General features: G+C 41.2%; 1 protein-coding gene and 1 non-coding gene across 8 annotated transcripts in view; one reads left to right on the forward strand and one right to left on the reverse strand.

Annotated features, from left to right (window-relative positions):
* The window catches only part of Cobl (cordon-bleu WH2 repeat protein), a 224,887-nt gene that overhangs the window by 182,436 nt on the left and 17,294 nt on the right, over positions 1-25,157 (reverse strand). The gene's annotated exons all lie outside the window — the stretch shown is intronic.
* On the forward strand, positions 6,452-6,558 carry LOC125347377. Its single transcript, XR_007210165.1, has one exon. It is a non-coding gene; the product is annotated as a U6 spliceosomal RNA (small nuclear RNA).

Genomic DNA, 25,157 nt, shown 5'->3' on the forward strand with positions numbered 1-25,157 from the left:
GGTGGTGAAGTTTGTTGGTATAGTAGTGCATGCTTGTCATCCTAGCTATTTGGAATAACTGCAGTTCCAGGCAAGCTCTAGCAGAAGCATATGTAAGAGTTCATCTCAACTGAAAAAGCTGGGTTTATGGCAGGCACCTGTCATCCTATCTACAACAGGAAGTCTAATATAATGGATTGACTAAAATGAAGATATCAAGGAGCACATATCTTTAAAGTAGGCATAAGAGGATGGGTTTGACTTGATTTCTTGACTTTAAGGACATGGTTTAGGAAACAGAGATGTAATCTACAAGGCAGCTGCAAACCAGAGTCAGGCTAAGAAAGTTTTTCATAGTTTTTAAATGGTTGAGAGGGAGGAAAGGGAGAGGAAGGGACAGAGGGTGCAGAGAAGGGAAGAGAAAATTTCATGACACACAAAATTTCAAGAAATTCCAATTCCTGTGTCCAATAACACAACTGCATTGGACCTAGGCAGGATTTATTATGTATTGGTTCACAGCTATCTCCTACATGCCATGGCAGAGTTGAGGTGTCACAGTAAACTCTGAAAGATAGAAATATTTGTTCTCTAACTCTTTGAAGAAAATGTTTGATCTTCAACCTGTAGGAAAAAATGTAAAACTAAGGGAGCATTAAGGCCTCCTTGCTTAGGTAGAGAGGGATAGAAAATAACTGACATAGCCAGGTGCTGGTGGCTCACACCTGTAACCCTAGCTACTCAGGAGTCTGAGATCTAAGGATCATGGTTTGAAACCAGCCTAGGCATAAAGTCTATGAGATTCTTATCACTAGTAAACTACCAATAAAGCTAGGAGAGGAGCTGTGGTGGCTCAAGTGGTAGGGTGCTAACCTTAAGCAAAAGCAGCTCAGGGACAGCACCCACACCCCCAAGTTCAAGCCCCAGAAATGGTGCACGTGCACAGGAAGGAAGGAAGGGAGGGAGGGAGGGAGGGAGGGAGGGAGGGAGGGAGGGAGGGAGGAAGGAAGGAAGGAAGGAAATGAAAAATGACCGACATAAAATGTGGCAGACAATGTCTGGCCCATCAGGACACCACTTCTTCCCATAATCCCCTGGATTCCTGGTCAAACACATTTTCTTCTTAAAATGCCCCAAGTTCCTGTGCCACCAATAAGAAGAGTTGGGCAGTACATGCACAAGTCATCAAGTAATCAGGCAAAACCAAGGGAGGAGGTATGGCAGGAGCCCTCTTTGCTGTAACAGTTGCTCTTCCCTGAGGATTCCATCAAGTCTGGGACCTCTCTCTATGATAGTCTATACTCTATTTTCACTTTCAAATAAACTTGTTAGGTCTGCCTTGAACACTTTCCTACCTTTTAATTTTGTAATGGGCAGAGAGGGAAAAAAACATACCTCTAGATGGCATCAAAAGCTTTATAGCGCATATCAACTCTCCAGGAAGAAATGGATGTAAAGAGAAACAGTAGTATTTTTTTCCTAAGAAGTCAAATGCTTAAGGAAAATAAAAATAAGTTACAAAATATCATATATAAGCAAATAGTTTAATAGATGTAAAGAGAGAACTGAAAAGATTTGGGAAGGAAAAACACTGATCACATAAAGAGAATTGTGCATTGAAATTTTATCAGCATTGTTTATAACTCTGAGTTGACTTTAGAGAAACTGGAAGGAATGAAAACCAGACAACAAATTGTTGGCAGGCTCTCAGTCAACAAAATGCTCAATAAATACATTTAAACTGTAAATTAGCTCATTTAAGTGAGCTATCACTAGCTCAATCAGGACACAAGGATGGTTTCCAGGAATGAAAGGCTACTCGGGTTAGGTCTGTTTCCAACAGGGTCCACTTAGCCCAATTTTGAAGGCTTGCATAAAGAAACTAGAACATTCAGGTTACTGAGAATGCGCACACACACAAACATACACACAGAGGAAAGAAACTAATATGAGGATCTCCCAAGTTTCATTCCACATCCTAAAATACCAGAGATCCAAAATACTTAAAACATGCAATGGGCTACAAAGTTGGACTGATAGGATCAATCACACACACACACATACTCACATGCTATGCTAACCTGGGCACTAGTAGCTTATGACTGTAATCTTAGCTACTCAGGAAGATGAGATTTGAGGACTGAATTTCAAAGCCAGCCCAGGCAGAAAATTCCTTGAGAATTCTATTTCCAACTAACCAGCAGACATGGAAGTGTGGCTCAGGGAGCAGAGCACCAGCCTTCAGTGAAAAAGCCAAACAAGAGATCTAGATGAACCTTAACCCAGTAAGAATGTCCATTATCAGGAAAACTAACAATAACAAATGTTGGAGAGGATGAGGCCAAAAGGGAACCCTACTGCATTGTTGGTGGGAATGTAAACTTGTTCAACCACTCTGGAAAGTGGTATGGAGGTTCTTCAGAAGGCTAAACATAGAGCTCCCCTATGACTCAGCAGCCCCACTTTTGGGCACCTACCCAAAAGATTACAAGCAAGACCACACTAAAGCCACCAGCATAACAATGTTCATCGCAGCACAATTTTTCATAGCTAAAATATGGAACCAACCCAGATGCCCCTCAGTAGACAAGTGAACCAGGAAAATGTAGTACATATATACAATGGAATTTTATGCCTCTATCAAAAAGAGTGACATTGCCCCATTCATAAGTAAATTGAAAGACTTGGAAAAAATTATACTAAGTTAAGTGAGGCCAGACCCAAAGAAACATGGACTCTATGGTTTCCCTCTAGGGAATAATTAGTACATGTTTAGTCATAGCAGAAGATCACAATAGCCCAATAGCTATGTCCTTATGAACACATAAGATGATGCTAAGTGAAATGAACTCTACATTGTGGAAACATATGTTATACCATTGTAATTATTATCAACATGCCATGTGAAACCATACTTTTTTTGGTTTGTTTCTCTCATATTCCCTTCCTGTGGTTGTACCCCCGCTATCACTGTATCTCATCTGTGTATAAGAACTAGGGAGGGAAAAGGAATATCAAAATCGAGAGACAAAGGATAAAAAGACAAACAATTCCAAAAGCAATACTTACAAAACCATTTGGTGTAAAACCAACTGTACAACTCATGGGGGAGGGGAGGAAGGAAGGGGGAAGGGAGAGGTGGGGGAAATGAGAGAGGAGGTAACAAGTTGAACAAGAAATGTACTCACTGCCTTACATATGAAACTGTAACCCTTCTATACTTCACTTTGACAACAAAGTGGGGGGGGGGGAGGAAGAAAAAAGAAAAGAGATCTAGGCTATGAGTTTAAGGCCCACTACCAGCACAGACACACCTGCAGTATCCAGGTGAAGGAATCTCCACCTGCTGAGATGGAATCCCAGAGCAAGGTAGTGAGATGGGCAGGTTCCACCTTGGGGCATACAGGAAGGATAGCAGCACAGGGTCAGTCACTCACCTTCCACTCATCTGAATGCACAACAGCAGTAATGGTGACAACAACATTCTTTTTGGAATAAAAGCCAAATCTAAGTAATTGAAAAGCCACCCAATATATAAAGCTGTATACTTCGTCCATTTTTAACTATATATTAGCTTGTAACAATGGTATTTGGGCAATATAGCAGACACGACTATTTAACATTTCTCATTTACCAAAAAAGAGATATACAATGGCCTCTCTGAGAAATTCTTGTAGCCATTATTAGGCCATGAATGGCTGGGCTCACTCACCTCCTGGCATGGGCATCTCCTTTCAGACTGGAAAATCTCCCTGCTCTCACCAGTTCCTGCCAGTCGGAGTGGCTGAGCAGCTGCCTCAGTCACATATTTATGGCAGCTAGATCGAACTGTCATTTAAAAATCAGGAGTCTAAAACTGAAGGGCAAGCTTTGCCAAAGGGACAAACTAATTTTACTTATTTGAAAATGGTTCACTGGCCTAAATACTTTGATAATCAAACATAATTCCTAAAATACTTAAATACCGCAGTGGTCTTGGAATGCCAGCACCTTATAAAACCTATTTTAGGTTTTGCTTTTTAAGAGTGTCACTGAGCCACCACGGTTCACATACCCAGCAGTCTTTTCTCTGGCAATGGCAACCCCAGCTGGAATGACTAGGACTCATGTCTGTTTAGGTGCAACCCACCTCAGCACTTGTCCTTGACTTTCTTTTCTCTTCCTGTACCTGTAACTCTGTCATCACACAATTATCAAGTCCTTATTCACAATGGGTCCTATTTGGTTTCCACGGCAGGGCATCTCTCCTCACCCCTGAATGATTCTCCTTCACCTATGGTTCAAGTTTTGCCTCCCTCTCACACACTAAACTTCCTTCGACACCTTCCCTCCCAAACACACTGAACAGCCCTCACTATATCTCAGCTAGAGAGTAGCATTCACTGTCCCTTCCTGTCCCCACATCCAAGTCAGCCCAAGCTGTAGGCACTGCTACAACTCAGCCATGTTACTCAAGTCTTTCTCTGCCTGTTTGTTCCATGGTCACAATGGGCTCCTCACTGTCATCTACTTCAATCAAATGAGGCAAGTTGAGACCATTAACGATCTGTGTAAGGCAGGTAGAAGAGTGTCACTCTGGGTGAATGTCTGCTGCTGAGTGTAGAAAACAGCTCCTTCATAGGTGTGGTAACTTTACTTCAGAAGGTTCAGGCTTCAAGGCCCAACTGAGATGTCAGGAAGCATGCCTTCCTGTACCAGCTCCACACCAGTTTCTCCTGTTCAAACAGCAGAGGATGCTCAGGAATTCTAAGTCCAGAGGATCCTCTGCCTCAAACAACACAATTATTCTAGAAAGCATGAATGCAAACCATCTTTTTAGTAACCAGTCATGTTTTAAAATGTAAGATAAAACAGCAATATTCTGAAAAACTTAAGAGTGAAAAGAATTTTTGGCCGGTGCTGGTGGTTCACACCTATAATTCTAGCTACCCAGGATGTTGAGGTCTGAAAATTGCAGTTTGAAGCCATCCTGGGTAGGAAAGTCTATGAGAAGTTTTTTTTTTTTTTTTAATCTCTAATTAGCCACTAAAAGGCCACAAGTGGATCTGTGGTTCAAGTAGTAGAGTATCAGCCTTGAGTGAAAAAGCTAAGGAATTGTGTCCAGGCCCTGAGGTCAAGGCCAGTACCCATACACACCCCCACACACAAATTTTTCTCTGATCACCAACCAATCATTTGACTTGATTTGAAGGTCTGAATTTTCATTACATGGCTTTGTCTGAAATAAAAACCACAGATGTTAATGTATTAAAATCAATATAATCTGGTGGTGCATTCGACCTTTCACTGCCTGAGTCCCAGCTTTCTCAGAAGCTGAGCTAAAACACTCCCACTACTCCACACATTCAGAAAATTGGAGGAGGCCAGCAAGGAAGAAGGGAGAGGGGCTGAGCCTGGCTAGAGCAAAAGAGACTGATTGGCAGGACCCTAAGATACCCTGCTCTCTGCCAGCAAAGTGAACTCGGTGAGATATTGTGAATATACCTGAGCAAATTGACGGGGCTGGGGATATGGCCTAGTGGCAAGAGCACTTGCCTCGTATACTTGAAGCCCTGGGTTCGATTCCCCAGCACCACATATACAGAAAATGGCCAGAAGTGGTGCTGTGACTCAAGTGGCAGAGTGCTAGCCTTGAGCATAAAGAAGCCATGGACAGTGCTCAGGCCCAGAGTCCAAGGCCCAGGACTGGCAAAAAAAAAAGATTACATTGACACACAAATGTGAAAAGTAAGTCTAGTGGAATCTCCTGTATTATTCCCTTCTCTACCAAGAATGCTACATGAAAGGAAAGAAAGACCTCCATGTGTAAGCTTAGAATTTCCCTTTTTTCAGTTGGCTTTTTTTCTTTTTATTGCTCCCAGACCTGACAGGGCTAGACCAACAGAGTCACCTGCTCAACTCTGGGTCATATTCTTTAGTCTTCTCTGGCCTCTGAAACTTGCTTTGCAGAGCAGATCTGCAGGGATGAAGAAGGTGGGTACAAGACTTACCAGAACAACAGGCTGCCTTATAGGGAAGGGAAGATCTTTTACACACAAAATACCCAACCTGGGAACTAGTGGCTAAGGCCTGTAATCCTAGCTATCAGGAGCATGAGATATGAGGGTCATGATTGGAAGCCAGCCTGGACAAGAAAGTCTGTGAGACTCTTATCTCCAATTACCCATCAAAAAGCCAGAAATGGAGCTGTCCCTAAAGTAGAGCACTACTCTTAAGCAAACTCAGGGACAGTGCCCAGGCCCTGAGTTCAAGCGGAGGAATGGCATACATACATACACATGCATACACACATTCACATTATATATATTATCACATATATAATACATATCCATTTTATATATATATATATATCACATTTTCTTGATCCATTTGTCAACTGATGGACATCTGGGATGTTTCCTACGGTAAATAGTGCAACAGTGAATGTGGATGTGCAAGTGTCTATGCTGTATCTTGATTTAAAATCTTTTCGGTGCTCACTTCAGCAGCACATATACTCAAATTGGAATGATAAAGAGAAGATTAGCATGTCCCCTGAGCAAGGATGACATGCAAATTCATGAAGTGTTCCATATTTTGTTTTATACCATTGTGGTTCCCATGATGAATTCTTTAATCTATAGCTTGAGAAACAAGGATGCTACAAAGAAGGAAGATTTGATCTGAAACTAAAACGTTCTGCACTTGAAGTTATAGTACAGAGAATGTACAAGTTTAACATATTACTGACAGGGTTTTACCTTATTTCATTTTGACTTTCTGGAGAGAAATCCAGAGAGGATGTCATGTGTACACTCATTTTAACAGTAAGTTTCCTTTGCTTCCTAGCCATTAGCACAATTTCTATTTTTAAAACCATTTTACATGTCTGATAATATCAAGAAAGGTAGTATTTGTTCTTTTTTTGTTGTTTTAATTTATCTTATAAACTAATGAATGTTTTGACAGTAACAAATAAAGCAATTCTGAAGAAATCTCATATATGGTACTTGAAAGGTGAGACAGAAGTTCCATTACTGCTATTGCTTTTCTCTCTTCCCCTGGACAAGAATATGAAACAGCCAAATGTCAGTATTTCACATATAATATATATGTATATAAAATTAAATATAACCCATTTTGCAACTGTAAATACTGTATATTAAAGGTTTTTGTTAGAAAATTCGTATTTGGTTTGTGAAGTAAAAACAACATGTAATTGTCAATATATATTTAACCTGGAACATGATATTGAAACTCAGGGAGATTAATAATGCCACACTGTTCCTTAAGTACAAATCCTAGAATAAACTTATTCTCTTGCTAAAAAATAAATAAAAATAAATAAATAAAATAAAATCTTTTAGGTAAATGCCCAAGAGTGATATCACTGATTCATAAGGTAGTTTCTATGTTTAGTTTTGTGAGGAATCTCCAAGCTGCCTTCCACAGTGGATATACCAAAATATGTTCCCACCAACAGTATAATAGTGTTCCTTTACCCCCACAGCCTTGCCATGAATATCAGAAAGCTGCTATTGGGTGGGGGGAGGTAAGGGCAAAGGGAGATTTCCAAATGAGTGGAAGGAGGAAGGTTGGGAAAATGCCAACATAATATTTACTGTACATATGTGAAAATGGAACTAGGTAAATGGAAAGCTTGGGTGGAAGTGGGAGAGATGAAGAATGTTAAAGGGGGTGACACTTGTGGGGCACACCTGGAAGTCAACTAGCTGGCTTTGCCTGTTTCTCAGTCTTGGGGCCACCTATGGCTAAGATGGCAGCGCCTAACAACAACGCACAGCCGCTACAAGTGTCTTTGGTTATAACCCAGAGGCGGTTCTGTGGGCTGTGATGCCTGGCTCTTCCGCCCTTGATGAACAGCTCATCCCTCCCCTTCCTGCCGATCTTAGACCTGATTGGCTCCTGTGCCTTATATTAGTGGCACGTACTTCCCCAATAAAGGACATATTGCGCCGACTTGACTCCCAGGCCTTCTGATTGTCCTCTGGTGAGGGAGGGTCAGGTGCCGGTGGTCTGTCAACCCTTTCCTTTCTTGGCTCGTCTGGTCGGGGCGTGCCTTCCACATCTCTCCTGCAGGTCAGGGGTGCGCACGGGGGTGGGGGTGGGGACGGGGTGGGGCTAAAAACCCCGACAACACTGATCAAACCCTCTGTACAAATATTTAAGGATAATAATAAAAAGAAATACCCACAGAAAAGAGAAAAGAGATGCAAGTATACACACCCACAGGAGCACTTTGGCTCTGGAGCTACCCCATCACAGAAGTGGATTTTCTCAACCATCAGAGGTATCCTGAGAAACTTCCCCAAATAGGGCCCCAGGCAGCATAGAGAGCTGCAGGCTTCCTGGACATGTCCCAGTCACAGGCCACAGACAATAAATTAGCCCTGTGGAAACCTGTCAGCACACCACAGAGCTAAGTAGAAGGCTGGCCATTCCAATGCCCATTTCAGTGTGAAAAACATAAGGCCAGTGTCTCAGCTTCTTCAGAAAGATTTTTTTTTTTTGGCCAATGGGACTTGAACTCAGGGACTGGGTACTGTTCCTAAGCTTTTTTGCATAAGGGTAGTGCTCTACCACTTTGAGCTACAGCACCACTTCTGGTTTTCTGATGGTTAACTGGAGATAAGAATCTCATGAACTTTCCTGCCAGGGTTGACTTTGAATTGCCATCCTCAGATCTCAGCCTCCTGAGTAGCTAAGATTATACACGAGCCACTCATACCTGGCTGGAAAGGAATGTTTTGAAAATCTGACTCACTTCTAAGGCTTTTCTCTTCAGACCTACTCAGCTGGGGTTTGTGGCATCTATTTTCGTAAAGAGTCACTTAGCACCTCTTTTAGTTACTCTATGATAGCAAAGAACTCCATTCTTCTCTCTACAAAATGTCTTTTAAATTCTCCAAATAAAAGCCTACTGTGATAAACACTTGTGTTTGAAGAAACAAGTATCAAGAAATGAAGATGTGCCCTCAGGCTCTGAGGCTGTGTGACTGCTGTGAGACAGGAATCTGAGGGAATCCTTTTTTATTTTTTTATTTTTTGCTGGTCCTGGGACTTGAACTCTGGGTCTGGGCACTGTCCCTGAGCTTCTTTTGCTCCAGGCAAGCACTCTACCACTTGAGCCATCGTGCCACTTCCAGCTTTTTTGAGCAGTATACTGGTGCTAAGTGTCTCAATGACTTTCCTGCCTGGCTGGCTTCAAACTACCAGATCTCCTGAGTAACTAGGATTAGGGGCATGCACCACCAGGCCCAGTTCTATTTTCTTTAATGCAGAGTTGGCTGGATGAGTCACAAGAACGCTTAGCACTTTATGAGCCCAAGTGAGGTACCCAACTTCCAATGAGTCACTACTTTACAGACCCAGATTGGCCCCTCTGTCCTGCTTCAGCCTCACTGAACCCCAGGCCCTGGAGCTCCAAGAAAAGATAATGATGTGAATTTCCAGGAAAAGGAGTCACTCTCCAGGGACACAGGGGGGACCAGCTACACAGTGGTATCCTGTTTGGACCTAGATGGAACAAAAGAACACCCCAGGTGAAACTCAGGATGTAAGGTGGAGCAGGCACCAGGTGGAGCAGTGCACAACTATTCCAGGCCATGTTTGTGCATGTGCATTTTACTGGGGCTTGAATTCAATTCTTTAGCTCTAGTTTAGCTTGTGCTACCACTTGAGCCACTCTTTACTTTTGGCATTTTCTGGCTAATTAGAGATTTGCATTTGCTGGCTAATTCAGATTTCCCTGTCCAGGCTGGCTTTAAACCACTATCCTTAGATTTCAGCCTCCAACACACAGCTAGGGTTACAGGTATGAGCCACTGGCACCTGGCCACCAAACTGGTAAGGAGTTTTAAGGAACACATTCAGAAATCCAGGGACCAGCACACAGGTAGGCAGGTGAGTGGCCAGCCACATATTTACTGCAGCCACACCTGCAGTAAATGCTGGTCAGTAGTGAAGGACTACAGCAGAGAGGTCAGGTGTGGAAGAAGATAAGGTACAAGTCAGCTGGCCAGAGGGAGGAGGTGAACAGTAAGGAAGACACCTTTAGGTCACTGTAGCTTAAGGGAGGGGCCACACTGTGACAGCTAGGCCCTGAAGAGCTCCTGGGCCAGATAGAGAAGGGAACACACACACACACACACACACACACACACACACACACACACACACACACACACACGCAAGGGCCTGGCCTTCAGCACATAGGAGAGAGGAGTTTTCTGAGGTTTAGAAGTAAAAGACTTGGCTGGTTAAGATTAATGAACCTTAGAAGGCACCATAGTCAAGGACATCCTGGGACTTCTCATGGTGCTCACACAGAGGCCTGAGGCAGGGAGTGTGGCACAGTGCATGCAAAAGCTACAGCTCAGGGCTGGGAATATGGCCTAGTGGCAAGAGAGCTCGCCTCGTATACATGAAGCCATGGGTTTGATTCTCCAGCACCACATATCTAGAAAACAGCCAGAAGTGGCGCTGTGGCTCAAGTGGCAGAGTGCTAGCCTTGAGCAAAATGAAGCCAGGGACAGTGCTCAGGCCCTGAGTCCAAGCCCCAGGACTGGCAAAAAAAAAAGCTACAGCTCAGAGACCAGACTCCAGTTTGAACATCCCTTCCAGGACCACAGCAAATGCCTAAGGACAAGGCCCATGGATGCCTCTTTCTCTCATTCCATGATGGCCATACACTGTGGAGTCCAAGCCAACATGAGATTGAGCCAATTTCACACTGGCTCAGCTCCTACAAAGCGGAGGGTCAATCACACTGCCAACAATCACAAGCCACACTGGTGTCTGATGGGAACTGGAGCTTGGGCCAGTAATGCTTATTGATATGCCTCTATCCTGTGCATCTCAACAAAGCTAGTAATCTTCTTTTTGCTGTAGAAATAGAATGTCTATTTCAACATACATTTTTCCAACTTCAATATCCCAAAGTAAATTTTTTTAAATCTCTATGAATGAATGCAATCTTCATTGTTTCTATGGAAGAATCAAGCTTTCTTTAAAAGGCACTTCCTACCTTTCCTCCCTGGATCTCCTTTATCCTGAGAAGCCCTGATTTAGGAGGCTGAGCCATGGCAGGCTTGACTGTGGAGCTGGTCATCACACACAGGATGGAGCAAATTCGTGACTTTATTGAAGGGCTGGGAGCCAGGTCTGTCAGTGCCCGGGAATAGTTATAAATAAGAAGCGTGGGAAGACTCGGATGAGCAGAGTCAGACTGGGAGGTGGGAGGGTGAGCTCATGAATATGCATATCCTGCTCTTACAGAGAAATGTGCATCTGTGAGTCTGTGTGCGTGTGTGCATGCATGTGAATTGGCTCCATGTGACTACGGAAGGAAAGAAAACTGAGCAATGCCCATTTCTACAGGGGGTTTTGAATGAACAGCAGCAGCACAGGACTCTTCAAACAAGTAGCTTAATCTGACACTATTTTAAAATACTAAGTCCAGCTGGAAGCATGGCTCAAGCCACAGTGTCAGCTCTGAGTGAGCAAGCATGCCAAGCATGTCACAGAACTGGTTTTAAAAAAATTCTACACAACCATAATGGAAAAAGTGGCATCTGAAACTTAAGCCCACAAACAGGGAGACACACTCTCAGGCCTTAGGGCTCAGAATTTTGTTCATACCTCACTCTCTTGCCCTCCAGATCAGTCTGTCTGTCTGTTTACCTGCCTGTTCCAGTGTTCTACCTGTATATCTAAACTAGTTACTTGGGATATGTAAGTTAAACACTCAAAAACAATTTAGTAAACTCTATTTGAAATAGGTTGGCCTTTTTCTGTACCCATCCTGGGGCTTGATCTCAAGGCCTAGATTCTATATGTTAAGACTCTATTGGCAGTCTACCACTTGAGAAATCGCTCACTTTCCAGCTTTTTGGTATTTAATTGGCAATAAGAGTCTCATGGACTTTGCTGCAAAGCTAGTGTCACACCTTAATCCTCATATCTCAGCCTCCCTAGCAACCAACAAAATAACTTTTTATATTTTTAAAATTATTTTTAAAACAGAAATGATAAACACACTAAAATTTTTAATGTATAATAAAAGAAAAAAATTTCTCTAAATAAAGTAAAAATTTGTATCATTATTTTATGCAGCCTTTATTTCCAGTTGGTCAGGAATTCCTTAATTTAAAACAAGAAGATATATGACCCTGGCTAATCTCCCTGTGACCTAAGTGTTTGCATAAGGGCCCTTAGAGAAAGGGAGGGATAGTGAGAATGGAAAACCAGGGCTGGTCATTCATTCATTCATTCTCCATCGCAGCTTCTGAACTGTCAGATGCAGGCAAGGGGAGCAACTCTCTTACAGGGCTGTTGTGGGAATTCAGAGCCGTCACTAATGAGAAGGCAGAAGCCCAGAACCTGCCAGGTGAGAACATTGAATAAGAGCTGGTGGTAAAACAATGTGACATCTCCTTCATAACCCAGCCTCTAGAAGTACTTTCTGAACACCATACTGTATTCCCAAGTGCCTGTAGAGGAGAAACAGAGGAAGAGAGGGAGGATGTGTTTGTGGACAGTTCAAATTCACGACATTTACAGATCTCTATGCTGTGCTGAGACTGGAGACTCCTAGAGTTCAATCATTAACTGCACTAAAAACACAGTGCCCAAGGTGGAGTGCCAGTGCCACAAATTCTAGGACATAAATACCCATATCAAGTGATAAATAAATTTAGAAGCTTCATACTCAAAGACACTCATCTCCCCACACCACACACACACACACACACACACACACACACACACGAACAGCAAAGCGGGTAAATCTGATCCTCAAGATTAGCTGAATTGAGAAGCAGGCCCAGGCAGAGGGCAGTCACAGGAAGAGGCCCAGGCGGGCGGGGACCAAGCAGCCCATGTATGGTCACTCCTAATGCCTCTTCCACTCCCACTAGAGACATCTGGGCTATTTTTAGATGGGTCCCTGACTCCAGTTTCCCAAACCAGTCAGTAGCACACCAGTCTCTTCCATGCTTCATTCTTACAAAAGCAACAAAAAGCGCTAACAATATGAAAATGACAGCTATAATTTAGAGAGCAGAAGAAAAACCTCTCAACATGTATGGTCTGAGGATTTCAATTGGGAGATAAGTGGCAGTTACAGAAACAACAGAGAATGCTGAGCTCATGTGCTGCCTGGGACACAAGTTGACTAACAACACCCACACAGCTTACAGGAGGCAGAAGTATCCTGGGGGAATACTTTCTCAGGAAGACACTTGGGGTCCTCTAAGGAAGGGTTCAGCTGTTCTCATTCTCAAATTACCACCAGGCCCTGCCCTGTGTCCCAACCCAGCAGTGAGAGATGAATACAGCATAGACGAACTTACTTTAAAAACAAATACACACACACAAAATAACCAACAACAGTGAAGCCAACAGTGGTCATTCATGCCTGTAATTCTGGCTACTCAGGAGGTTGAGATTTGAGGATGGCAGTTCAAAGCAAGTTCATCAACCAACAAAAAGCTAGAAATAGAGCTGCAGTTCAAGTGGTAGAGTGGCATCCCTGAGAAAAAAAGCTAAGGACAAGTGAGTAGGCCCTGAGTTCAAGCCCCAGCACAAGTAAGAAAGTAAATAACTGAGAAAGGATTGTGACAAATGCATTACAAATTTGTGCCAAAGGCATTGTGCATACTTTAAATTCATCAAGTTTCCTCAGCCTTAAAGCTATCTATGTCCTGGTTATTCTAATAAGGGCTACAGCCCTTGGAAGGAGCTAATTTAGAGCTATGCCCTAATTACTAATGAACATTGACAATATGTACTTCCTTAAATGCATTATACTTTCTTCAGTAACTATTTCTTTTTTTTTCTCAAATTTTTATTATCAAACTGATGTACAGAGAGGTTACAGTTTCAAACGTTGGGCATTGGATACATTTCTTGTACTGTTTGTTACCTTGTTCAGTAACTATTTCTTCTGTATATTTAAACAAACCATCTGAAATTTTCAATGAGGGCACAGGACATACAAAATCAGCTGTACCTCTATATTAACAAATTAATAACTAGAAACCAAAAATTGTAAGTATCATGTAGAGACGACAAAATATCCTATATGGTATTTGAATTCTTTTTTTTTAATCATTACTTATTTATTGTCAAAGTGATGTATAGAGGGGTTACAGTTTCATATGTAAGGCAGTGGGTACATTTCTTGTACAATTTGTTACCTCCTCCTTCATTTCCCTCTTCCCCTCTTCCCCTTTCCCACTCCCCCATGAGTTATTCAGTTGGTTTACACCAAATGGTTTTGTAAGTATTGCTTTTGGAGTCATTTGTCTTTTTATCCTTTATCTCTCTATTTTGATATTCTCTTTCCCTTCTCTGTGGTGGTTCTTTTGTTTAGCTTTGTTTTTTGACAGTCCTGGACCTTGAACTGAGGGCCTGAACACTGTCCCTGGCTTCTTTTTGCTCAAGGCTAGTACTCTATCACTTAAGCCACAGTGCCACTTCCAGCGTTTTTCTACATATGTGGTGCTAAGGAATCAAACCTAGGGCAGGGTTTCATGTATATGAGGCGAGCACTTTACCACTAGGCCATATTCCCAGGATGGTATTAGAATTCTAAATGGTAAAAAAAAAAAAAAAAAAAAAAAACAAGAAATACCACTTAGAAATGACCCCCAAATGTAAAACTTTAATGTATAACTTTAGTCAACATGGATAGGATTTGTATACTGAAAATAAAGTACTTGATAGAAGTGAAAGAAAACCTAGAAAAACAAACATATATAAATAATATATGTAATATTAAAGTCTCAAACTGACTTACAGATTTAACATTTCAGTCAAATTGTCAGCATGATTATTTTGTAAACTGATTTCATAATTTATATGGAAAGGTAAACAAATGAGAACAGTCTGTTTTTGTTTTAAAAAAAGAATGTTGGGGAAAATCACATTACAGTTTTGTTTGGTTGTTCTGGTCCTAGAGAATGAACTCTGAGCCTGGGTGTTGTCCTTGAGCTTTTGTGCCCAAGACTAGCACTCTAACACTTAGCCGCAGCTCCATTTCCAGACTTTTTTGGTGTTTAAGTGGAAAGAAGAGTCTCCTGCCCAGGCTGGCTTTGAACCAAGATCCGCAGATCTCAGCCTCCTGAGTTGCTAGAATTACAGGCAGAGAAGCACACCTGTAATCTCAGGACTCTAGAGGCGGAGGCAAGAGGAGGAATATCAGCTTGATGCTAGCCTGGGCATCAAAAGTAAAACAAAATATGTCTGCACCATGGCTCATGCCTATAATTCTAGCTATTCAGTGGGTTGAGCTCCAAAGGAATTCAGTTCTAAGCAGCCTAGGTAGTAAACTTTACTAGACTCTATCTTTGAAATAACAAGCAAAAAAGGAGAACTAGAAGGGTGGCTTAAGTGGAAGAGCTCCAGTAACCTTAAAGAAAAGATGACAACTTACTGCAGGGTTACAATATTTAAAACAACATAGTATTTGTAATAAATAATCAAGAAATAGACCTGGGCACAAGGAGCTTACACTTGTAATCCTGACTACTCAGGAGTCTAAGATCTGAGCATTGTAGTGCAAGGCCAGCCTGGCCAGTAGTTTGTGAGATTCTTGTCACCAATTAATCAATTAAAAAGCTGGAACTAGAGCTGTAGCTCAAGTAGAAGAATGCTAGCCCTGAGCAAAAAAGCTTGGGAACAGCACCCAGCCCCTGAGTTTTGTGTCCAGGATGGGTACAAAAAGAAAAATAAGAAGAGAAATAAAGCATAAAAATATGACCAACCGATAACTGATTCTTTACAAAGGTATGAAGGTAATTTATAAAGGATAGTCTTTTCAGCAAGTGGTGTGCACATGATTGAACATTCTTTGCCAAATAAATAAAAGGAAGAAAAAGATAATTGACCCAAAAGTCAACCCATATAGAAAAATTAACTCAGAATGGAATATCTATATAAATATGAAAATGAAGATCTAAGATCTTAGTAACAAAAGAAAATCTTAATGGCTGACATTAGGTAAGAGTTAGACATGGCACCTAACACAAAAAGAACTGAAGAAGTTAAAATCTTAGACTCTCTTCAAGATACTGCCAAAGAATGAAAACACAAGCTACAGACTGGCAATAAAGAGAAAAATCTATGACCTAGGAGTTGTATTCACATTATATAAACAGAAATATTAGGCATAATATAAGAGGGCTGGGAATATGGCTTAGCAGTAGAGTGCTTGCCTTGCATGCATGAAGACTTGGGTTCGATTCCTCAGCACCACATAAACAGAAAAAGCTGGAAGTGGTGCTGTAGCTCAAGTGGTAGAGTGATAGCTTTGAGCAAAAATAAGCCAGGGACAGTGCTCAGGCTCTGATTCCAAGCCCCAGGACTGGCAAAAAAAAAAAAAAAAGAAAGAGGAGGAGAAAAAAGACTGAGGATGAAGAAGGAGGAGGAAGAAGGGGGGAGGGGGGAGGAGGAGAGAGGAGGAGAGAGGAGGAGAGAGGAGGGGAGAGGAGGGGGAGGAAGGGAGAGGAAGGGGTAGGAGGGGGAGGAAGGGAGAGGAGAGGAGAGGAGGAGGAAGAAAGGGAAGGGAGAAGAGGAGGGAGGATGGGAGGGAATGGGGAGGAGGGGGAAAGGGGAGGAGGAGGAGAAAGAAGAAAGAAGAGAAGGAGGAGGAGACATAATATAAAAACAAGCAGTTAAAAAAGAGGCCAAAGAGTTCAATAGAAATCTCACCAAGAAAGACACAGGAATGGCAAATAATTAAAGGCACTTGACATCACTAGCTATGAGGTCATGCAAAAGTAAATGTACTCATACTAAAGAAATGGAAAACAAAGTTCCCACAAATACCTGCACCAGTGTTCACTTATCCTCTGCAAAATTTGCACAACCCAGGTATCCTTCAGAGGGTGGACCCACAGCATGGATGATACTGACCATCTAGCATCTTCTAGCTTCTACTACCCCCTGAAGTCACAGGGGTTTTTGTTTGTTTTGTTTTTTCCAGTCATGGGACCTGGGTGCTGTCCCTGAACCCTTTTTGCTTAAGACTAGCACTTTACCACTTTGAGACACAGTGCCACTTATGGTTTTTTGATGGTTAATTGGAGAGTCGCAAGGACTTTCCTGCTCAGGCTGGCTTTGAACCAGGATCGTCAGCTCTCAGCCTCTTGAATACCTAGGATTACAGGTGTGAGGCACCAGTGCCTGGTGTAGTCACAGGCTTTTACTGCAGCTTTCAACATGGTCCATGTCCCTGTGACCTCAGGACCCATTGCTTCTATACTGCTGTCTTCCTGGTCCCATACTACCTAGTATACTGGACCATCCCTGGAAGTTGGTGTCCTGGAAGCCTTTTTGTCTCCCCTCTGCCTTTGCACACATTTGCCCAAGGGAACTTGCTCATTCTTGAGACTGTACATACCAAACAGCACCATGTTACATCAGCAGAAGTGCTGTTTGGGTTTCACAGACTGTAAGATTGGCTTTGCTGCTGGGCTGCTTAGCAGGTGCCCTATGCCTCAGTCCTGCTTCTACCACCACTGTCAGCTACCCTCCACATGCTCACACACACAGAGCCTGGGATTTCTACACAAACATCTCCAGCAAGCAAGAAAATAGATGGAGTCAGCAGTGACCAGAATAAACAACTACAAGTACTTAAGTGCCAGGAAAAATGATGCCTCCTGCCTCCTTTGACGAACCAGAATGTATGAGTCCCACTTTCAATAACAGACATCAAGGAAATTATTGTTTTTCTTCTGCTTTTCAGAAACACAAAGGCAATGTTCAATCACAAAACACTGTTACTATCTCTTCTCCTTCTTTCTTTCCTTTGGTCTGATTTTCTGTTTCTGTGTTTTATTAAACTTCTTGCATATAGGGCCTATACCAAGACCTTGGGTTAAACAGATGGGGTATAGAAGCCAGAAGATCCCCTTAAGAAGGCACTGGGATGGGAATGCACCAATCATCAGCAACCTCAGAGTGGATGGATGTCCATCTGAATTTGTAGAGGCAATGATGGTTAAAAGCTCACTCACACTTCTACTGCAATGAACACAAAGGCATCAACCAAACATACAACCGAAATGGCTAGTCACAATGCTGGCTATATAAAATCATGGGTTGTTGGCTCCCCCTTAAGTGCCACCAGCCCATCTGATTTCTCTTCCTTTGAAATCTGATTGCTCATCTTTGGAAAACTTGGATTCAGAAGGGCTGGGCAAACTAGAAGGCCAGACCAGCTGGCCATATGACTCTTCCCCAGCAGCAATCACATGAAATCCCAAAAGTCACAGCCTAGGTAGCCACTGGAGAAAACTCTGTCCATGCCATTCAATTACTGATACTCAGTCAACCCTTTAAATCTTGTCTTAATCCCAAAGTTAAACCACACCTCTAGAATAAACACAGACACAAAGGCAAAGGGCGATGAAGGACTTGTGTTGTCAAGCTTAAATTTAAGCTTGCCACCTCCCATCTGGAACCCTTCCAGAGCATGCTGTTAACCTGGACTACCTCTCTGATGACATTCCTCAAAACTCAGCCTTCTCATGTGTTTGTATGCTTCAGGAAGGCCAAGTTACTAAATAACATTAACATAGTAAATGATTATCCTGCAGTTGTCTGGTTAAGAAACTGGTGCAATCGTCTCAGAAATAAGCCGGCAGTTTTTTGAAAGACTCAACATATATTGACCACCAGTCCATTCCTAGGTACTTACCCAAAGAAAGGGAATGTATGCCACATGGCTGTACATGAATGCTCACAGTGTCTGACAGTCACATACCCATGAATGAGAAAATAGACAAGATGTGATAAGCAGAATACGGCTCACCAATAAAGAGGAATGAACCCCAGACTGCATGCATGCACACACATGCACACATATACATGCAAACACACATACATGCATACACATACTCATACAAATGCACACATACATGCATATACAGCACACATATATACATACAAACATTCACGTATGTATACATACAGGCATATGTGCACAAAAACACACACTCTCTCTCTCTCTCTCTCTCTCTCTGTGTCTCTCTCTCTTTCTGTCTCTGTGGGCAAGGAAAGACATGGTGGAGTGCCCAAAAACATGTAAGAACTTTTGATAACAGATGAAAACCTTCTGTATTTTGATCATGATAATAATTTAAAGAGTTTGAATGTATACCACGGGAGATTCATTAAATGGTAAGCTTTAAACAGCTGAAAGTTATTATACATAAATATACCTCACTTAAGCAGTATTAAAAATTCAGTACCCTACTTTTTCAAACTCATAGAAAAAAACTGTTTAGGGCTGGGGATATAACCTAGTGGCAAGAGTGCCTGACTCGGATACACGAGGCCCTAGGTTCGATTCCCCAGCACCACATATACAGAAAACGGCCAGAAGCGGCGCTGTGGCTCAAGTGGCAGAGTGCTAGCCTTGAGCAGGAAGAAGCCAGGGACAGTGCTCAGGCCCTGAGTCCAAGGCCCAGGACTGGCCAAAAAAAAAAAAAAAAAAAAAAAAAAAAACTGTTTAAGAAGAACAGCAAGAGGGCTGGGATGTAACTCTGTGGCAAAGCACTTGGTTCGATCCCCAGTACCAAAAAGGAAAAGACAAAAACAAATTTTTTAAAAGAAGAAAAACAGCAAGAGACATGCCATCCATGAGAACCAAGAGAAAGTCAAACTGCAAAGCTAGTTATTCCTTCTTGGTTAGGGCAATGGCCCATGCCCTCTGCTCCTAGTGGATAAGCTCCAGTCTGTAGTCATCTATCATTTTTTTCATGGTTCCAGAGCCACTTTAGGCTAAGTGTGGTGACTTACACTCATGGTTCCAGTATTCAGGAGAGAGAAGGCAGGAAAATCAGGAGTTTGAGACCAGCCTGAACTACATAGCAAGACCTTCTCTCAAAACACAAAAACCACTAGGTGCTGGTGGCTCACACCTGTAATGCTACTCAGAAGGCTAAGATCTGAGTATCCCAATTTGTAGTTAGCCTGAGAAGAAAAATCCATGTGAGACCCTTATCTCCAATTAGCTACTCAAAAACTGAAAGTAGCACTGTGGCTCAAAGTGGAGCACTAGCCTTGAGTGAAAGAGCTCAAGAAAAGTGCCCAGGCCCTCACTCAGTTCAAGGCCCACAACTGACAAAAAATGCTTGAAAAACAAAAACAAGACACAAACAAGTCTTAACTTTTGTCTAAATAAAGGATTTTTTCTTATATTTGCTCTTACTATCTTTTATCTTCTAACTAAGCCAAACACCCTTGGGGGGATCCCAGAATACATGTCTGAAATCCCCTATTGATCTAGCATGATCTTTGAATACGCATGGTCTCTGCACAATTGCTCAGAATTAAAATTGGACCCATATTGGCTGGGGATATGGCCTAGTGGCAAGAGTGCCTGCCTCATATACATGAGGCCCTGGGTTCGATTCCCCAGCACCACATATACAGAAAATGGCCAGAAGTGGCGCTGTGGCTCAAGTGGCAGAGTGCTAGCCTTGAGCAAAAAGAAGCCAGGGACAGTGCTCAGGCCCTGAATCCAATCCCCACGACTGGCCAAAAAAAAAAAAAAATAAAATAAAATAAAATAAAATAAAATAAAATAAAATAAAATTGGACCCATATTACTTTTTCAACAGAAGTTAATCAAGGTGTTTATGTAAAAAAAAAAAAAAAAAAAAAAAGCTGTTGAGTAAAATGAAGCCAAAAAGTAATCCTATGAGTTTCAGGACATTCATTCAGTCAGTGACATTAAGGCTGCCTTTTGGGGTTGGGGCTGTTATGATAGGGTGTTTCTGCAGGGTCAGGATCTGCTCAAGAACATAAACAGTTTCTGCAGGGACAGAATGGAGCAGGACACACTCAGGGTCATGGGTTCACATTGTCTTTAACTGCTATTTGTCTCTTAAATTCTGTAGATATTAGAGAGACTATGTGTAAGAACTATCACTGAGGTCCCTGACCTATGCCACACCTGATGTTTCTACTTCCGGGTCAACTGTCTTAAACCATGTAGAACCTGACAGGCTCACAAATATATACATTCCTCCACATTTATTCCTTTGCTTATTGAGCATTAAAATAAAGTTGGATACTCATGGTAGAAGACCAAAATACCCCAACAGCTATACCCATATGACCACATAAGAAGATGCCAAGTGAAATGAACTCCACGTTACCAAAACAAGAGTTATACCATTGTTGTAATTATTCTCAACATGCCATGTGAACTCGTACTACTTTTTTTTCCTCTTTTTCCTTGTCTTGTTTGTTTTACTGAGTGATTTGTTTAGTTTTGTTTCTCTTGTAGTCCCTTCCTTTGGCTATACCCTCGTTACCACTATATTACATCTGAGTACCCTGGATACTGTTTATACGGGTAATAGAACTGGGGAAGGGAGAGGGAATAACAAAATCGAGAGACAAAGAACAAAAAGACAAACCATTCAAAAAGCAATACTTAGAAACCATTTGATATAAACCAACTGCACAACTATTGGGGGGAGAGGGGGAAAGAAAGAGGGGAAATGAGGGAGGAGGTAACAAGTAGAACAAGAAATGTACTCACTGCCTTTCATATGAATCTGTAACCCCTCTGTATCACACTTTGACAATAAAGAAAAAAAATTAACTGTGAAAAAAATAAAGTTGGATAAAGCTTATCTGTCCATGTACATGAGCTAATCTTGGCAGGATATTTACAGCTCCTCCAGCCTGGCTGGGCCCATCAGTCCGTAAAAAGTGCCATACTTAAGAACTGCTTCAGCATAATCATTTTCTGAGAAGGACTTTCATAAAAATAAACCAGACATATCAGCCCCACCCAGCAAATAGAACTAATTCCTTCTTCTTTTCTGGGTGTTCCTGAAGCAGTCTGTACATGCTTCTATGACAATACCTGACATAATTATTTAGCCATCTGTCCTTGCTTCTACATCATGGGCTTAGTGTACGTACACACACACACACACACACACACACACACACACACACACCCCACATAGGTGAATTTTAATTATTGCATACACACATATATGAAATTAGTGTAGAAATTAGTACATACCTGAAATTAAAGCCAGCTACTGTAGAGATGGAATGATCTGAAGTTCAAGGTCATCTTAGGCAAAAGCAGTCTTAATTAATATTCTGTCTCAAAATTAAGGAAAGGATTAGGGGTATGGCTGAAGTGTGAAGAGCACCTGCCTGGCATGTATGATGTCCTGAGCTCAATCCTCAGTACTACCTGAACACACACACACACACACACACACACACACACACACACACACACAGAGGCCAATTAAATAAAATTTACAATGGTGGTATATCAGTTAAAATGGATCCTCTTATTTTTAAAGTCCCATAATATAGAGAGAAACATGACAGAAACCTAACACAGAGACAATCATTACCTATATGAGTTTAATTTTAATTTAGAGTTGTCCCAAGATGGGATATGATTGGTTGAGTGAAGAAAATTTTTAAAAATTAAAGCTTGGCTTTACATTCTTGTTGTTGTTTTTTGGTGTTTTTTTTTTTCAGTTTTGCTATTTGCCAAAGCAACATTATTTTCTTTTTATACAAGTGTTATTTAGGTATCTCATGAGTTTTTTGATTAACAATGTAAAAGGGAAAGTTTTTTCCAGATCAGTAATGCAACAGGAAAACAACCAAATAACTGACACATGGCGTATTTTTTTTTAAGCATAATGCGTTTTATTCTAACCTACAGTAACTTTTTAAAATTCCAAGCACTAAGAATTTAGCAAGAAGACAATAATATTACCCACATTTTCCTGTTGAAAATTCTGGAAGTTCACATATGCACATCCATAAGTAGACTGTTGCACATTTTTGAACACTGACCATTTTATAAAGTTTTGCAATTTTCACTTAAAAAAATGGTGTGAGTACAGTCATTCAAGTTGGTTTGGGTTCTTTCTTGTTGCAATGTAACAGGTGCTCAAACCAGCAAACTGAGTGCCCCAGTAAAATTCCATGTCTTATCAGGACCAGATGAAGTTCTCCCTTCTTCCTAAGTACATTTCCTTCACTACAGATAGAGCTTGTGTGCCCCAGACAGGCCAATGTTGCTTTAATTATTTTAATTATGAATTCATATGATTTTTTTCTTTTAAAAGTTTATACATTTTTGCATTTTATTATTAGATTTGGATTTTGTTTAAATTTCATGAAAAAATTATATGTAATAAAAAAGCCATCTTGTTAACATTGATCCAGCCATCAGTTCAGCTGTGAAATGTGGCAAGAATTGCATTTTAGAGGAAAAAGATTTTTAAAGAAAAAAACAACAAATATTTCTTTTCAGTTCATACCAACTTTTCTAATTTCTGAAAGTAACTTGATAGCAAATCACTTGACTTATTTTGAAAACTCCCTTAATGACCTTAGTTTTAAAAGTTCATTATTCCCAGAATTTCCATCACTACAGAATAACTGATTAATATTTAAATTCTTTTCAATGTTATTATTAAAAATTCATAAAATATATTGGCATTTAGAATATATATTGCACAAATTTTTAAGAAGTTTAAATATAATATGTTCCTCTTTTCTAATTTAGATAAGTTATTCAGGTTCTAGAAAGCCTTTTGCAGTAAATATGATTATTTTCTTCTTCCTCTTCCAATCTTTTCTTTTCCTCTGCTTTTGGCTCTTCTTGTTCTCTTGATCTTTCCTCTCTCTTTTTCTATACCATACACACTAAAACTTATCTCAGACAATCTTTCCATTCTGTTCCAAAGCATTCTAATGACTAAATCTGTATTTTATAAGAACTAGATCTGACTTTGGTTAAGAGAACATTCACATTAAACTACTACAAATCCTCATCATGTAAAAATGGTTGTGTTTGAATTTAAACTTGAGCTCTGTTCATTTTCATACTGAATGTGTAATGGGAATATGCAGTTTAAGATCATTTTTCAAAGCTTTAAGTAATGTGAAATCCAACTTGTCTGGTGAACAAATGAGATCCTTCATTTAGCACTATACCCCACACCCAGATGACCATGAATTTCTTAGAGAATATTAACTTCTGAATCCACTTTTCTGTAGTCTTCTGTATTGTAGGTTCTGCCCTCCTCTCTGATTGGGGTGTATCTTCATTTTTGCTGGGCAGATTAACTGTAGAAATTCCTAGAATTCCACATGGAAACCCACGGAAACATTCAAAGACATTGAAATAGCTGGTTTCCTCTTGTATCTCTTAAGAATGATTAAATTATCATCAGAAGCCTAATGATGAACTGCTTACAACTGGCTAGAATTCAGACTATTCTGTTAACTTTCCTGTTCTGTCACTTACCTATTCTCTGTTAAGAGACCTAAAATTGCCAAAATAAGTTTTTATATTCAACATCTAGTCCTCGGAGCAGATGAAAAAACAAATACCATAAGGCTCCATCTCACAGAGTAGTTTATAGAAGGGTTTTTATCTCGAGGTGAAAGCCCATAAAGCCTTCCTGACCACTTGTAAGCCACTTCAGGCAGATGGCTCAATACAGTGATAGGCTCCACGGCCTTTCCTCAAGTACCTTGGATGCAGCATGAGTAAAGCATATATAAACCTGACATTGTGCTGGGTGTCCTGTTTAGGTTGTTGAGATCCGAGGATCACAGTTCAAAACCAGCCCAGGCAGGAAAGTCCATGAGACTGTGATCTCCAATTAACTACTAAAAAGCCAGAAATGGAGCTGTAGCTCAAAGTGGCCATGAGGACAAAAGCTCAGGGATAGCAACCTGGGCCTAAGTTCAAGCCCCAGGACCAGCACAAGAAAATCAAACAAAAACAGAACGCTGACATTTCTTAGCCTATAATAATAGCTACTTGAGAGGCTAAGAGGAGGAGGATCACAGTTCAGGGCCAGAAAAGGTTATCATGCCACCTCATTAGGAAGCCTGCATCAGAACCATTTGAGAAAGTCAGTCAGACTACAAGCACTTAATTTTAGAATGATTTGATACATGGCAATAGATAGCTACTACCTACAGCATTGTCTAAACCATTCACCTCCATTACCAGGCTGTGTTTTGTGGGTTAACTGTGCAGCTTGCTGCCTGTGTAGGAGCATGGAAAGGCATCATGACTGAGCTCCAGCTACCAACACACATAGGCTCAGCTACACAGGGCCAGCCCCAAGGTACCATGGGTCTCAGCACCA

This window comes from Perognathus longimembris, chromosome 2, assembly GCF_023159225.1.
Source record: "Perognathus longimembris pacificus isolate PPM17 chromosome 2, ASM2315922v1, whole genome shotgun sequence".
NCBI lineage: Eukaryota > Metazoa > Chordata > Mammalia > Rodentia > Heteromyidae > Perognathus > Perognathus longimembris.